This window comes from Glycine max, chromosome 8, assembly GCF_000004515.6.
Source record: "Glycine max cultivar Williams 82 chromosome 8, Glycine_max_v4.0, whole genome shotgun sequence".
NCBI classification, from domain to species: Eukaryota; Viridiplantae; Streptophyta; class Magnoliopsida; order Fabales; family Fabaceae; genus Glycine; species Glycine max.
The window spans coordinates 21,710,795-21,719,974 of record NC_038244.2 but is presented as its reverse complement, the minus strand read 5'-3'; the positions used below and the strand labels follow the sequence as shown (position 1 = coordinate 21,719,974).

General features: G+C 30.2%; 1 long non-coding RNA gene across 1 annotated transcript; it reads right to left on the bottom strand.

Annotated features, from left to right (window-relative positions):
• Positions 1-7,062: 7,062 nt before the first annotated feature.
• LOC102664543 (uncharacterized) lies at positions 7,063-8,893 on the bottom strand. The gene is made up of 3 exons (XR_415619.4): positions 8,415-8,893; positions 7,904-7,974; positions 7,063-7,327 (listed from the first exon to the last, which is right to left on the bottom strand). It is a non-coding gene; the product is annotated as an uncharacterized lncRNA (long non-coding RNA).
• Positions 8,894-9,180: the final 287 nt, after the last annotated feature.

Below are 9,180 nucleotides of genomic sequence, written 5' to 3'. Positions count from 1 at the left end.
TGACGACATCGATTTTTCTAAAAATTGATGTGAGATGTTGTCAGAAATAAAACAACACCGATTTTCAAAAAAACCCATGTTGATTTATGTACTACAACATCGATTTTTGGAAGAAGAAAAAACTGATGTTTTTTGCTATTTTTTTAACATCTTGTTTGTTGTTTTTAATATTACCCAACCTACAAATTAAAAATCAAACCAATCCAAGCAGTTTCACAGTACAAATTTTTATATTATTAATGAATAATTACTCTTGATTGTAAGAAATAGTTAAAAAAAAACAATAATGTCAATACATAAAATCTTCTACTATAAACCGAATCTAATTAAACTATCTATTCAATTGTAAAATTCCTTAAACACCTATTGTTTCTTTTTTCACTTCGAGATAACATCTTGTTTATTGAATGCAAAAATGCTTTAATGTCTCTAATTCCAAATAGTCTTGGATCAGTAAAATACTGCATGATATAATAAAATATAACTTAATCAGTATAAATAATAACAAGTATAACAAGTAAAATTAGTTTTGAAGTAAACAATCACCATTTCTCAATTATTCTTGAAACCTCCTAGGACTATCATTGACATTCAATGCATCACATAATAGTCGCACTCAATGTTTCCTATTTGCTTATTATACTAAATTCTATAAGATATTGAAAGTTAACCGAAAACCTATTAACACAGTAATAAAATGAAATTTTTAAGACATCAACCATTGTTTAAATGAGTTACTTTAACTGAAATCCATTTAGTAGTAACCTTGGATTTACTTCCTTGAATATGTTGAATCCCTCCAAAGCACTAGTTAAGAGAAACATGCATGCATATTGTACAATTAAAATATTGAAGTCTTACGCATGATAAAGTAAATGTCTTACAAATTACAACTGGCATATTAATAATTCCTTTCAAGTAGTTGTTGGGCTTATTGTGCAAGGAACAAAACCAAACGACAATATTGTCCTTAGGACATATAACAACCAATTTTCAATGTACATTGCATTGGAGACCATTAAGTTATTATAGTGCATACATTATTTAAATTGATTTGTTTAGTTTTACTTACCCATTCAAGTAGGCTCCTAGGTAGGTATCTATGTGAATTTTGGATTCATTTCTTAATATAATTCTTAGACTCAAATTGTGATTGTTCAAATCTCTGTATGGACTATAGCTGAAGGAATCCATACACAAAGGCATTCTCCAATTGTAGACTTAACTCATTCATATGCCTATTGTTGTTAAAATAAAGTAAATTATTCATCAATTTAAAACAATTAGATATGTAATGGACTTTAATATAAAGTGACTTATAAAATCCACATTTGTATAACAAAGATGTTGAGATATTGATCATCGTGTGCTATTTTAGAAAGATCTTTCATGCTTTATGTACAAGGGGACTCATCATCATACACCCCAAACACAGTTAAATCCCAAAATACCTGCATAGGTTTGAGGAAAAGCTGTGGGATCATCATCAGGCTCCGACCTATTTACAGGTTTCGCCAGTCCCTCAACTCTTTGTTTATCCTACACAGTTGATAACCATAAGTCAATGACAATCAACACTTTATTTGTAACAAATCATTTTTTAATAATAACAAACACAACAAAAGGAAATAACTATTCTGAAAAAGGTTGTACAAGATGTGTCGGTCAAGCAAGGAAGGTGTTAAAGGTATGTCCCACTAACTGAACCTCTTGAATGGGTACAGGGACTCGAGTATCATCATCTCAAACATCCTCAACATTGAACTTCACTTGACCATTGAGCAAAGGGACGTTGTGGACCACTACAAAAACAACATGATTTAGCGACCGAGAAGTTCAGTTCGGTCGCTAAAATTGTCAACGACTGAATATTGTAAATCGCAAAAACCAATCATAAGTCTTTGGTCACCAAAATTCATTTTTGTCACTATTTAGCGACCGAAATAGTTAGTCGCAAGAAAATAAATTTGATCACTACATATTTGGTTGTTATTTTGTTTGAGACCAATTCAGCAACCAAGATACTTTGTCTCGGTTTCAGTTGCTAATAAATAATAAAAAATAAATTAAAATAAATTAAAATAATATTCAGTGGCTATTTCGATCACTAATGAATGATTAATTTTAAATATAGATGAAATTTAAATAATTTTCAATCACTATTGAATAATTAGTTTTTAAACTAAATTTTAAAAAATTACTTTCAGTCGCAAGTTCGATGGCTAAGTTTATAATAAATACATTAGAAAAATATTTCAGTCGCAAATTCGGTCGCTAGTAAATAATTAATTTTAGAATAAAATGCAATTCAGTTGCTAACTCAATCACTATTCAATTAATTTTTAAATATTAAATTATTAAAAATACAATATCTATCTCATTTCGGTCACTAAACAAAAATGTGCTATATTTTTTATTTTCCATGTTACATTTTGATCTACTTAATAATTATTGACTGTACATATAATTTTTAATTAAATCGTATAATCAAACTTCTATATAAAAGTGGTCATTCATAATGAGTAAATATATCTAATAGCAAAGTTCTAATTTAAATATTGATAGAGTGCAAATTCAAAGTTTTCAAATTTTAATAAAGTTTAAATTTATAACTAACATGACATAATAATAAAACTAAAATAACCAGGAGTCAATGGTCCTTTGACATGTCATAAGGACGATCAACCTAAGTATCTTTAACATGGTGCTCAATTCCATCCGCTATGGTAGTTGATGTACTAGGAGCTCGCTTGATAAACTGAATATACAAATGTTGTACATACAAACACACAAGAAACATATTATTACATCAATGAAATCACCACTTATGATCATTTTTGTTTTCTTTTTCAATGTTTTTCTATCTCCATGTAGAACATGTCAGTTGGTCACTTCATTTTATTTTTCCAGAAAAACTTAATGCCCTATCACACACGATATACTATTAGTTAATTTTTTATAGGTGTTTTCACATATAAGTGATGGGTTTAGCCTAGTATGTTTTACATTATTTTTTTAATAAATTATGAATTTTGGTTGCTTATTATTTATCTAATTTTGATGTTACTACCTTAGCCATCACACGATTGACTACATGAAAAAAACTTCGTACATAGATGTGGTTTTGTTTCAACCTGTAGATGATTAAAAAACTCCTTACATAAATGTGTTTGATTTGGAATCATATTATACTTGTTAATATCATGACTCGTGATTGAAATGAAAGATTGTATGAAGTGTGAAATTGAATTCAATCAGATTTCGTTAGTGATAAAAGAATTGCCAAGGTTATTGCTTCCATTAAAAGTAAAGGTTTAGTTGGGAAATGGAGTTACATGTGAGAAGATATGTAAGTTTTCTTAAATAGATTTTTTGATAGGTTCTAAAACATAGATAACAAGGAAAAGGAAAGGGACCCCTCAATTATGAGATGTTTTCTAATCTTGATAAATATAAGTAATAGAAATACATTTATGAATGTTACAATTAAGTTGAGTCTCAAATAGAAATCAATTCAAAATTCCAATATAAAGACACTAAGGCTTAGAGAAATTTCTTATTTAATTTCAAGTATAGATCATTTCTTAGTAACTCATTTTTATCTTTAACTTTATAATACTTAATTTGATGTGCTTAAAACTAAGGTCAAACTTAGACCTAGACTGGAGGGGCCATTGCCTAAGACACATGAGTGGGAGCTGCAGACCAAAAAACAAAGTTCAGATAGTTGTGAAGAGAGAAAAAATGCCACTACTACAAAAAGGCCTTTAATGACGGTTAATAGAGGCTCTCAACGAAGGTTACAAACCATCTTTATATCCAACGTCGTTAAAAGTTGAGACCTTTAACGATGGTTATAAAACAACCGTAGAATAATCGAACTTTCTAAGACGATTTTTTGGTAACAATCATCTTAAAAAGTTTTCTTTTTAAGATTTTCTAAGACGGTCTCAGATAATAATCATCTTAAAAAAAATACTTTTTAAGACGTTTTTAGAAATTCAAATTAATGACTACCAAATTTTCTTACCTAAATTTTAATGACTACCATTCAATAAAATTTAAAATATGACTGTACATTAAATTAATGTGTGATATATCCATGCATTAGAACTCTTACCAGTTGAATTGAATGTTTACTTAAAATAAATATCAAATGGATTAAAAGTTTTCCAAAGTATTAATGGATAATAAATATATAAAATATCATGTTTAACTAGCATTATGGTCAGATATTATTTGCCTTGGCAGGCCAGGCAAATGATGCATTAGGAAAAGACGAATTCATTCAAATGCAATGTACTGAAATGAAGAACCTACTATCATGGTGCATCTAAAGGAGCACATACTCAAAAAAGATAACTTACTAGCATGGTGCATCTACTGAAATGAAGAACCTAGTAGACATTTTAACACATAAACTAGAGAGAGAGGAATTACCTAATGGATACTAAACCCATTCAGACTTATCCTTGCATACACTTTATCTTTAACCAATGCAATAATATCTCTGAAAAGAAAAATCAATACATATCACATAGACACATATGCTTGAGGAACATCTTCTGCCCCTTTTTAAGTATAAAAATGAGAATCACACACATGTGGACACAGGAGAAAGAGAGTTCCTACCTTCTTGAATATATATCAAGTAATGAATCATTATTGTTCACAATCGGTATTGAGCTAACTTCAGCTGCAAAAATAAGTTATAGAATAATTAATATGAATATGGTTTGCTTCTAAGTTCTTACATGAATACCACACTACTATGTAATAAATCCAGAATTACGAAGTTCTAAGTTCCCATTGCAAAGGGGGAAATTATTCATGTATCAAATAAAGAAACACTCCAATTTTGCAAATACTAAGGTAGAAATGGTATATCATTTTCTTTGGGAGCACTTCCTTTTGGAGTACAATTTTTTCATCGTTTCACTGCAAGTGCAAGATGTGGGAAGGTATTATGATTACTAAGCAACCATACAAATGCTTGAAACTTAAGAAAAATAGCTATGTAGAATCAAGTAGAACTCTGAATTTGTGCTTTGCACTAACTTTTTCCATAACATGACCTCTACACCTTCAGATCATGATAATAGTACTGATTGTGAAAGTCATCGGCCATCGTTTTTTGTCGATGTTATTTTCATTATTTGCTTAAGACAAAAATGGTGGGAATAAGTTTGACTATACAAAATATTAATACTCTCCACTCTCTAGAAGCATTCCTAAGCTGAGAAGTCCTAAGCAACACCATATAAAATTAAAAAATAATTATTGCTGTATCCCAAATCAAAGTTAAAGGTAAAGAATTAAACAGTACCAATTCGAGCATTCGGCTGTAATCACAAATGCGAAATTTTTATATAGATTTGTTTGATTTAGATTTTGATAGAATTAATGTTAGAAAACTATTTGTGTTTGAAAATAATATATCAAAAAGCATTTAAGAGAATTATTTGAATTATAAAAATCCTTTTTAAACTTTTAACAAGCTACGTAGGTTGGCCTCTTTTTTTCTTTTTGTATAAATATATAACCTTTTACGTTTCCTTGTTAGTGATTGAATAAGTTGATTTTTATTAGTTAATTAGTTACTTCAATATTGCTTGATGTGCTTAAATATTTAGTTTATTTACTTTTAGTATATATTTAGTGTTTGGTTCAGACTTTTTATTAGTTATTTGACTTGTGTTTTATTGATATATTTACTGTATTATGAAATTTAATCAATTAAAAATAAAAATATAAGTTATAAAATTTTCAAATTTTTAGTTTACTTATTATTAGTTTTTACATTTTATTGTTTATTCTTGGTCCACAGGCTAGCCTTTCAATCGTGGACTACATAAGGCAGGTAGGCACAAACTACGAAAATGAAACCCATTTATGTCACAAACAAAACCGGTCCAACTTATTGAAATTGAAAGCTAAAGAAGATAGACCTTAACACAAATTGGATTAACAAGTATATTTTCCTCTAATTTTATTGTGTTCAAGCAAGGATTTCCAATTTCACATTAATTTGTCCAAAAGGATCTTTTACAAGAGTGAAAATGGTTTAATTCCCTTAGAAATTTATCTCTTAGACCACATCAGACTCAAGATATATAATCTAAATCTATTTATAAAATGAATTCTTTAAATGTTTATTTAGTTAAAAGGATATCATATCCTAAAATCAATCAAAGGATTTTTTTTTTAGCACTAAAAGATCCTTTAATTTGAAGTTTTATAACTGGACTTATTTAATTAAACTACAACAGTACCATATAGTCTTTGTAATAATAATAATTATCATATTAAGCTTATACTGAAAAGCTTACATTGCTAATCTTTCAGCATTCCTTGCCTCCTCACGAGCTAATTTATTTTCCTCTAAAGCCCTCTTCATGGCAAATCAGAGAAAAAATTAGCCAATGTTTTTTGGAGAAATGCAAAGTATGCCAGCTTTTTTGTAGCTAGAGACATAAATAAAACCAATTATCTTTGAGCCAAATAATATCCATTAACAGCAAAAGCAGAGGAAACAATCAATGCACATATAATAGAAGATCAATAGTATCAATATAGATCATATCTTGATGGAATCAGAACAAGTCTTTTTAAAATAATTAATAAGAAAGCATGATTTACATAACTTTTAAGATAATTATTATAAAATTAATAAATTTATAATAAATCATTTACCCTGTTAGTACATACATTATTTTTCTCAACTGCATAACATTATTAATTTTTAATTATCAATATGAGTCCATTATTAATTATTAATATATAACAAAACGTGTGACTAATTAAATATCATCATAATTTATAACAATAAAGTGGATAAGAAATCAATGTTAGTCATACCTGATATTGCCAAGCTGTATAAGGTGCTACATTAGCCAAGACAATAATGTTATATAGATATAAATTCATAAAGTTATAGTGATGAAGGTACAAAAATGACCAAGGCTGTAGTTTGGCACAAGCCACAAAAGAAAAGTGCACAGGTGCGCCTATATTAATTAGAAAAATAATCCCTTAACCATAAACAAGTTTGACCAATAAGTATACTAGCAGAATGTTGAAATCCTTAATAGATTGATGATCAAAAGTACAAGATAAATTATAAATTTTCCAGTTTCAAAAAAATGTTGGTACAGTGGAATTTGGGCAAAGCCGAGCCAGAAGTTCAAATCGAATATCCCTTTCGCAGTTCATGGTTCTTGTGTGTATCTTGAATATCTGCATCCTACTCTCTAAGTCAGGAAAGCCAAACTCAACTTTACGGTCCAATCGCCCAGGCCGCAATAGTGCTGGATCTAGAGTGTGAGGCCTAGAAATTGTTGACAAATCAAAACAGAGTCATTGTTCTTTTGAATTTTTAGTTCTGCAAAGTTTTCATGACTAGTTCAAGACACAAATCAAAAAAAAAAAAAAAAAATTGAAGTATTATGACTATAACTCTTCTAAACAAAAATATCAGGACACAATTAAATTGTACTTGTAGCTAGTACTTCCGATTTCAGGCTTCTATTTTGGTTCTTCAGTTATAGAAAATAAAATAGAAGCTTAGATCAGTATTCAGAATAAGTTGAAGACACATTTCAGAGGTTGAGAATTGAGATTGCCATCCTCGAAAAAAACTAAATTAGGACAAATATGAGTTTGATTATTCGGCAATCTACATAGTAAATCATTTAAGAAAGCTTGAACTAGCTATGCTTCAAATTGAATCTAAACACAGTTTCTTCAAAACAAATCTAAAACATGATAATAATAGAAATCAATAAAGTCACAAGTGAAATTAAAAAGCTAACAATAGAAAAAATATATTGAATCACAAATTCTTATACAGTTATACAAATCAAAGCTCATTAGAAAAGAAGAAAGAAAGAAGAGAAATACTGACCACAAGAATAATTAAGGATAACACTATGCCACCTGACACAAAGCTCAACCAATGTGTAACTTGCAAAGGCCCTGAGAAGAAACAAAAGGTTATGCTTATTCTCCAAACAGATTGAAACTGAGATAAAACTTGGAGATTGTTTATGAATTGCACGAATCCAAAAATCAAACACTAGAAACATCGTGTGCTAAAATTCAAGAGATCCCAATCAAAGGAAAAAAAATCTCAAAATAAAAAATAAAACATCTTAGACAAGAATCAACAGACATAAATACCAAAATCCAAAAAGGAAAACAAAAACTCTCATAAGAAATCAATACTAAAAATAAACATATCTAAAAAAACCAAAAAAGGAAAACAAAATCTCAAAAAAAAAAAAAGACTCTTCTTTCGACATAGTCTTCCACCACAACACCCCATGGGTAGTAACAATAAGAAAAGCAACTCCACTTTCAAGGAATAAACCCTCATCACCGATGATTCTCTCAAACCACTCCATAAAAAACAGTACCGCAAGATGCCCACGCATAGGCTTGGGACAAATAGAGGCATCGAACCGCAACCCAACCCAAACTTGAACCTGTGCCTCCGTCCATTGGTTCGCCTAGCACCAGCGGCGACACACTATCGGAGTTCAACATTGGCGTGTTCAAGGACATGGCCGTGGTGTCCGAGTCAGCGAGGGAGCCATCGTGGAAAGACAGATCTGAAGGTCACGCGGTGGTTTGAGTGAAGGTCGTATGGGTCGGGTTATGGAGGTGGTGGTGGCATCGAAGTTTGTATGGGTGACGTTGATTCGCCTAACTCCCAGTCCTTGAAGCCAGGGCGGTTCACGGCACACGCTAGCATATGGTTACGGTGTTGCTGCCAGTGATGGTGCTTCTTCTCTATGGCAGCTTTTGGTAGGTTCTGGTTCTACATTGTGCCTTTCCATATTCTAGGAGCGAGTAAGAATAAAAAAGAATATTATTGCACGCAGAATCCCAAAAGACCACGACAATTTTGTTTAAAAAATGGCGTTGAACAGAATAAATTACGTCGTTATTGTTAAAACCGATGTTGCTCTTTTCATATTAATTACAACATTGTCACTGCAGGCTTATTGAAAATCGGCGTGGTTGGAGCATTGTGCAATATTATTATTTTAGTAATGTGCTGATCATTCATTTTTTATTTTTTTTACATTCTCGACTTTTAAAGTCGATGCTATTTTTTGACAAAACTAAATTTTAGCCAAGACAAAACTAAATTACACAATTCTACAGTTTATTATGTCC